Source organism: Battus philenor, unplaced genomic scaffold, assembly GCF_028537555.1.
Source record: "Battus philenor isolate CCGP_79_NKW_IND1 unplaced genomic scaffold, ilBatPhil1.0.hap1 SCAF_86, whole genome shotgun sequence".
NCBI lineage: Eukaryota > Metazoa > Arthropoda > Insecta > Lepidoptera > Papilionidae > Battus > Battus philenor.
The window spans coordinates 7,779-15,547 of NW_027181755.1; the positions used below are offsets into that span (position 1 = coordinate 7,779).

At 19.7% G+C, this 7,769-nt stretch overlaps 1 pseudogene; it reads left to right on the forward strand.

Moving 5' to 3' along the window:
- Positions 1-5,152: 5,152 nt before the first annotated feature.
- On the forward strand, positions 5,153-7,522 carry LOC137931928 (NADH-ubiquinone oxidoreductase chain 1-like; annotated as a pseudogene).
- Positions 7,523-7,769: the final 247 nt, after the last annotated feature.

The window sequence follows — 7,769 nt, forward strand, 5'->3', positions numbered from 1 at the left end:
AGGAATAAAAGAATATTACTTTAGTAATAATATAAATTTGACATATTTATGTTATAAATTTAACTAATTCTTTCATTAGAAGTAATTGCTAATTTACTATTAAGTGGTTTAAGAGACCAATACTTGCTTTCAGTCATCTAATGAAGAATAATTATTAATTCAATTAATAAAATTTTTAATAGAAATTCTTTCAATTACAATAGGTATAAATCTATGATTTGATCCACAAATTTCAGAACATTGACCATAAAAAATTCCTGGGCGATTAATATAAAGATTTCCTTGATTGAGTCGACCAGGATTAGCATCAATTTTAACTCCTAGAGAAGGGATAGTTCACGAATGAATTACATCTGTTGCTGTAATTATAATACGAATTTGATTATTTATAGGTAAGACAATACGATTATCAACATCTAATAAACGGAAATTTTTTATTTCTGAATTATTATATTGAATTATATAAGAATCAAATTCAATATTATTAAAGTCAGAGTATTCATAGCTTCAATATCATTGATGGCCAATAGATTTTAAGGTGATTAATGGATTATTAAGTTCATCTAATAGATATAAAAGACGAAGAGAAGGTAAAGCTACAAAAATTAGGGTGATAGCTGGAATGATTGTTCAAATTAGTTCAATTATTTGACCTTCTAGTAAAAATCGATTAATATAATTATTAAAAAATAAGTTAATCATTAAATATCTAACTAAAATAGTAATTATAATTAAAATAACTAAAGTATGATCATGAAAAAAAATAATTTGTTCTATTAGGGGAGATGCTCCATTTTGGAGATTAAAGTTAGATCAGGTTGCCATTTCTAAAAAAAGGATAATCCTTTATAAATGGGGTTTAAATCCATTACATATAATCTGCCATATTAGAAATTTCTTAAAATAGGAAGTTCATTATAAGAATGTTCTGCTGGAGGTAAATTTTGCAGTCATTCAATAGAAGATGATATATTAAGGGAGAATAAAATTATTCGTTTATTAATTATTGATTCTCAAATAATTAATATTATTATTATTATAGATAATAAAGAAATATAAGAGCCAAAAGAGGAAATGATATTTCAAGAAATGAAACTGTCAGGATAATCAGAATATCGACGAGGTATTCCTGCTAATCCTAAAAAATGTTGAGGAAAAAAAGTTAAATTTACTCCAATAAATATTGTAAAAAATTGAATTTTTAAAAGAAAAGGATTAAGGGAAAGACCTGAAAATAAAGGATATCAGTGAATAAATCCTCCTATAATTGCAAATACAGCTCCTATAGATAAGACATAATGAAAATGAGCTACTACATAATAAGTATCATGAAGGGAAACATCAATAGATGAATTTGCTAAAATTACACCAGTTAATCCTCCAACAGTGAAAAGAAAAATAAATCCTAAACTTCATAAAATAGAAGGACTGTAATTAATTTGTGTTCCATGTAAAGTGGCGAGTCAACTGAAAATTTTAATTCCCGTAGGTACGGCAATAATTATTGTGGCTGAGGTAAAGTAAGCTCGAGTATCAATATCTATTCCTACTGTAAATATATGATGAGCTCAAACAATAAATCCTAAAAGGCCAATTGCTATTATAGCATAAATTATTCCTAAACAACCAAAAGTTTCTTTTTTACCTCTTTCTTGAGAAATAATATGAGAAATTATTCCAAATCCAGGTAAAATTAAAATATAAACTTCAGGATGGCCAAAAAATCAAAATAAATGTTGATATAAGATAGGATCTCCTCCTCCAGCAGGATCAAAGAAAGAAGTATTAAGATTACGATCTGTGAGAAGTATAGTAATAGCTCCAGCTAAAACAGGGAGAGATAGAAGTAATAATAAAGCTGTAATACCTACTGCTCATACAAATAAAGGTATTTGATCGAAAGATATGTTATTAACTCGTATATTAATAATTGTTGTAATAAAATTAATTGCTCCTAGAATGGAAGAAATTCCTGCTAAGTGTAAGGAAAAAATAGCTAGATCAACTGATCTGCCTCTATGTGCAATATTAGAAGAAAGAGGGGGGTAAACTGTTCATCCTGTGCCTGCTCCATTTTCAACAATTCTTCTAGAAATTAATAAAGTTAAAGAAGGGGGTAAAAGTCAAAATCTTATATTATTTATTCGAGGAAAGGCTATATCAGGAGCTCCTAATATTAAAGGGACTAATCAATTACCAAATCCTCCGATTATGATTGGTATAACTATAAAAAAAATTATAATAAAAGCATGAGCTGTAACAATAGTATTATAAATTTGATCATCTCCAATTAAAGAGCCAGGATTTCCTAATTCAGTTCGAATTAATAAACTTAAAGAAGTGCCTAAAATTCCAGCTCAAATTCCAAAAATAAAATATAATGTTCCAATATCTTTATGATTAGTAGAATATAGTCATTTTCGCTAATAAAATGGCTGAAATATAAGCGATAAATTGTAAATTTATTTATGAGAAATAATCTCTTTTATTAATTAAGTCTTATAGTCAATAATGATGTAAAATTGCAAATTTTAAGGAGTAATTTTTTTTTTACTAAGGCTTAAAGAATTTCTTTTTTTATAATTTTGAAGATTATTAGTTTATATAACTTAAAACCTTACATAAAAAAAAAAGTTCTTAAGATTATTCCTAGTAAAGAAATTATACTTAGTAAATTAATAATAAATAATGAGTTAATTTTAGAAAAAAATTTAAATCATTTTATTTTTAGATAATTAAATATTAGTGATGAATAAACAATTCGAATATAATAAAATAATAAAATTAAACTTATTATAATAAAAATAAAAGTAATAAAAAAAAGTTGATTATTTAATAAAAAATTAATAATAATTCATTTAGGGAAAAAACCTAAAAATGGTGGTAATCCTCCTAATGATAAAAAATTAATCAGGAAAGAAATTTTAATTAAAGAATTTATGTTAATAATAAATAATTGATTAATAAAGTAAACATTTAAAAAATTAAATAAAAAGCATATAATTCTAATTAAAAATGAATAAAAAATTAAATAAAATATTCATAAGTTTTCTCTAATTATTAAAGCTGCTAATATTCATCCTAAATTATTAATTGATGAAAAAGATATAAGTTTTCGTAAAGATGTTTGGTTAAATCCTCCTAAAGCACCAATAATAGCATTGAGAATTATAATTATAATTAAAAAGTTATAATTTATATAATAAGACAATAAAATTATGGGGGAAATTTTTTGTCAAGTTATAATAATAAAACAATTAAATCATGATAATCCTTCAATAATATTGGGAAATCAAAAATGAAAAGGGGCTGATCCTATTTTTATTAATATAGAAGAATTAATTATAATAGATAAAAAATAATTAATTTCAAATCTTTTAATTATAATTATTTTAATTAAAATTGAAAATAAAAAATTAATAGAAGCAATTGCTTGAGTAAGGAAATATTTTAAAGCTGCTTCAGAAGATAAAAGATTTTTAGAATTAGAAATAAGGGGGATAAATCTAAGTAAATTAATTTCTAGTCCAATTCAACATCCAAGCCAAGAATTAGAAGAAATGGAAATTAAAGTTCTAAAAAATAGAATAAAATAAAAAAATATTTTATTTGAATTAATATTTAGGAAAATTTATAATAGGGGGATTATAAAGAACTAAAAATTCAATTATTAATATTTATATTTTAGTGTAAGAAGCACAATAATTTTTGATATTATTAGATATAGTTTGATTCTATAAAATATAATAAAGGTAGAATTCTACATTATTTATCCTATCAGAATAATCCTTTTTTTCAGGCACTTTATTTTTAAAAAAAAGGAATTACCTTTATATTTGAGGTATGAACCCAAAAGCTTAAATTTAGCTTATTTTTAATTTATTAATTTTTATATTTATAAAAAATTAATGAGCAATGGTTAATAAATTATATTAAGTAAGAAAAATAAATTAAATTTAAAAGGAAATTAATTGTTAAAAAAAAAATAAATTGAATTTATTTATAATTTTTTTTTAATATATATATATATATATATATATATATATATTAAATATTTAATTAATTATTAAATTAAATATTATAATAAATATTTAAATATATTAATATAATTAATAATATAAATAAAAAATTGTATTTTATAAATAATATTATATTAATTTTATATTATTTAATTAATATAAATTGTTTATTTTATAAAATTAATTATTTAATTAATATAGAAGAAAAGAGAAAGAATAATAAATAAAATTTAATAATTTCTAATAAATATTTTAATATAAAAAAAAAAAAAAAAAAATCTATATGTCAAAATTAAATATATAAATAAATTTTTTATGGTTTAAATATTTTAATTTAAATTTGTTTTACATATAAATTTTAGTGTTAATTTTTAATTATTTTAATAATTTTAAAATTAAAATATAGTAGTAATTAAAATTAAAAATTTAAGAAATTAAGATTTAGTATTATTTAATAAATTATTAACAAATTTTGTGCCAGCAGTTGCGGTTATACAAAAAATAATTTAAATTTTATCAGTATATAATTAATATTATTTTAAAGAAAATAAATAATTAATTATTAAGTGAAATTTTAATAAATTAAAATTTTCATTATAAAATATGAATTATTAAATTTTTTCAAAAACTAGGATTAGATACCCTATTATTAAAAATTAAATTTAAAATGCTAAAATAGTATATAATTATTTATAAAAACTTAAATAATTTGGCGGTATTTTAGTTCATTTAGAGGAATCTGTTTATTAATTGATAATCCACGAATAAATTTACTTAATTATTTAATTTTGTATATCGTTGTTAAAAAAATATTTTTTTATAAAAATAATATTTTAAAATTTAAATAAAAATTTAACTCAGATCAAGATGCAGATTATAATTAAGAATATAATGGATTACAATAAGAAATAATTAAATGGATAATATTTTTTAAAAAATATTGGAAGGTGGATTTAAATGTAATTTTATTTAGTTTAATAAAATGATTTTAAATTAAAATATGTACATATTGCCCGTCGCTTTCATTTATAAATTGAAATAAGTCGTAACAAAGTAGAGGTACTGGAAAGTGTTTCTAGAAAGAACAAATTAGAGCTTGAAAAAGTATTTCATTTACATTGAAAAGATATTATATTAATAATTAATTTGAGGGGGAAAAATTAATAAATAAAAAATAATAAAAAAATTTTTAAAATATAGATATTTAATGGGGGTTAAAGTATTTATAAAGAAAAAATTAAAAATTTTATAGTGAATTAGTATTGTAAAATAAATTTTAAATATTTGAAAATTAATCAAAATAAAAGTAAATTTAATTTATTGTATCTTGTGTATCAGAGTTTATTAATAAAATTTTTTATGAAAAAAATTCTCGAATTTAAAAGAGTTAATTAATTATAAAAGTTAATGTTGAATAATTATTTTTAATAATTAATAGAAATGAAATGTTAATCGTTTTTAAATATATCTAGTTTTTTTAGAAAAAAATTTAATTTAAAATATTTTATTATATAATTTTTATTAATTAAATTTTTATTAAAAAATATTCAATATTTTAAGGGATAAGCTTTAAAATAAAATATTATAATAATATATAAATTAAATTTATAATTTAAAATTTTAGAATTTATATTGTTAATAAATTATAATTTTTTATAAATAATTTAATTTATTTTAAAATTTAAAATTAAATATTTAATTTTTTATAAAAAAATAATTTATAATTAAATAAAAATTAATTATAATGATAAAATTAGTATATTAAAATGTAGATAATAAATTTATATTTATTAAAAATTAAGTAAAGGAATTAGGCAAAAATTTATATTCACTTGTTTATCAAAAACATGTCTTTTTGAAAATAATATAAAGTCTAATCTGCCCACTGATAAATTATTAAAGGGCTGCAGTATTTTGACTGTACAAAGGTAGCATAATCAATAGTCTCTTAATTGGTGACTTGTATGAAAGATTGGATGAGATATAAACTGTCTCTACTTAATTAATAAAATTTAATTTTTTAATTAAAAAGTTAAAATAATTTTAAAAGACGAGAAGACCCTATAGAGTTTTATAATTTAATTAATTAATTATTAATATATAAATTTTAAAATTAGAATTAATTAAATTATTTTATTGGGGTGATAGAAAAATTAAAATAACTTTTTTTAAAATTTAACATTAATTTATGATTTAATGATCCATTAATAATGATTATAAGAAAAAATTACCTTAGGGATAACAGCGTAATTTTTTTTTTTAGTTCTTATAAGAAAAAAAGTTTGCGACCTCGATGTTGGATTAAGATAAAATTTAAATGCAAAAGTTTAAAATTTTTGATCTGTTCGATCATTAAAATCTTACATGATCTGAGTTCAAACCGGTGTGAGCCAGGTTGGTTTCTATCTTTAGAAAAATATAATATTTTAGTACGAAAGGATCAAATATTAAAAATAATTTTTATAAAATGAATGTTATTAATAAATTAATAACTATTTTGGCAGAAAAAATGTAATGATTTTAGAAGTCATGAATATATAATTATTTATATATATAGTAAATGATACTAAAAGATATAATATTATTTATTATTGGAATATTAATTATAATTATTGGTGTTTTAGTAGGGGTTGCTTTTTTAACTTTATTAGAACGTAAAGTTTTAGGTTATATTCAAATTCGAAAAGGACCTAATAAAGTTGGTTTTATAGGAATTTTACAGCCTTTTTCTGATGCTATTAAATTATTTACTAAGGAGCATACTTTTCCTAATTATTCTAATTATATATCTTATTATTTTTCTCCTGTTATTAGATTTATTATTTCTTTAATATTATGAATATTAATTCCTTATTATTTTAATATAATTAGATTTAATTTAGGAATTTTATTTTTTTTATGTTGTACTAGTTTAGGAGTTTATACTGTTATGGTTGCTGGATGATCTTCTAATTCTAATTATGCTTTATTGGGAGGTTTACGAGCAGTTGCTCAAACTATTTCTTATGAAGTTAGATTAGCTTTAATTATATTATCAAGAATTATTTTAATTATAGATTTTAATTTAATATTATTTTTTTTTTACCAAGAAATAATTTGATTTTTATTTTTAATAATTCCTTTAAGATTATGTTGAATATCGTCAAGATTAGCTGAAACTAATCGAACTCCTTTTGATTTTGCTGAAGGGGAAAGAGAATTAGTATCAGGGTTTAATATTGAGTATAGAAGAGGGGGATTTGCTTTAATTTTTTTAGCAGAATATTCTAGAATTTTATTCATAAGATTATTATTTATTTTAATATATATAGGAGGTTATAGGCTTAGATTAATTTTTTATTTAAAATTAGTTTTTATTTCTTTTTTATTTATTTGAGTGCGGGGAACTTTACCTCGATATCGTTATGATAAATTAATATATTTATCTTGAAAAGGGTATTTACCTATTTCATTAAATTTTTTATTATTTTTTATTGGGGTAAAAATTTTTTTAAATTAAATAATATTTTTAGTATAAATTAATAGAATAAGTATTCTTTCTTAAGTTTTCAAAACAAATGCTTATACAAGCTCATTAATTTAAGTATTAATTAAAAATTAAGTTATCTCAAAATTTATTAATAATAGGATTAATAATAAAATAAGAAAAGTATATAATAGTTAATAATTGGCCAGTAATAATGTAAGGGTCTTCAACTGGTCGTGCTCCAATTCAAGTTAATAAAAAAATAGTAATAATTATAATTCAGA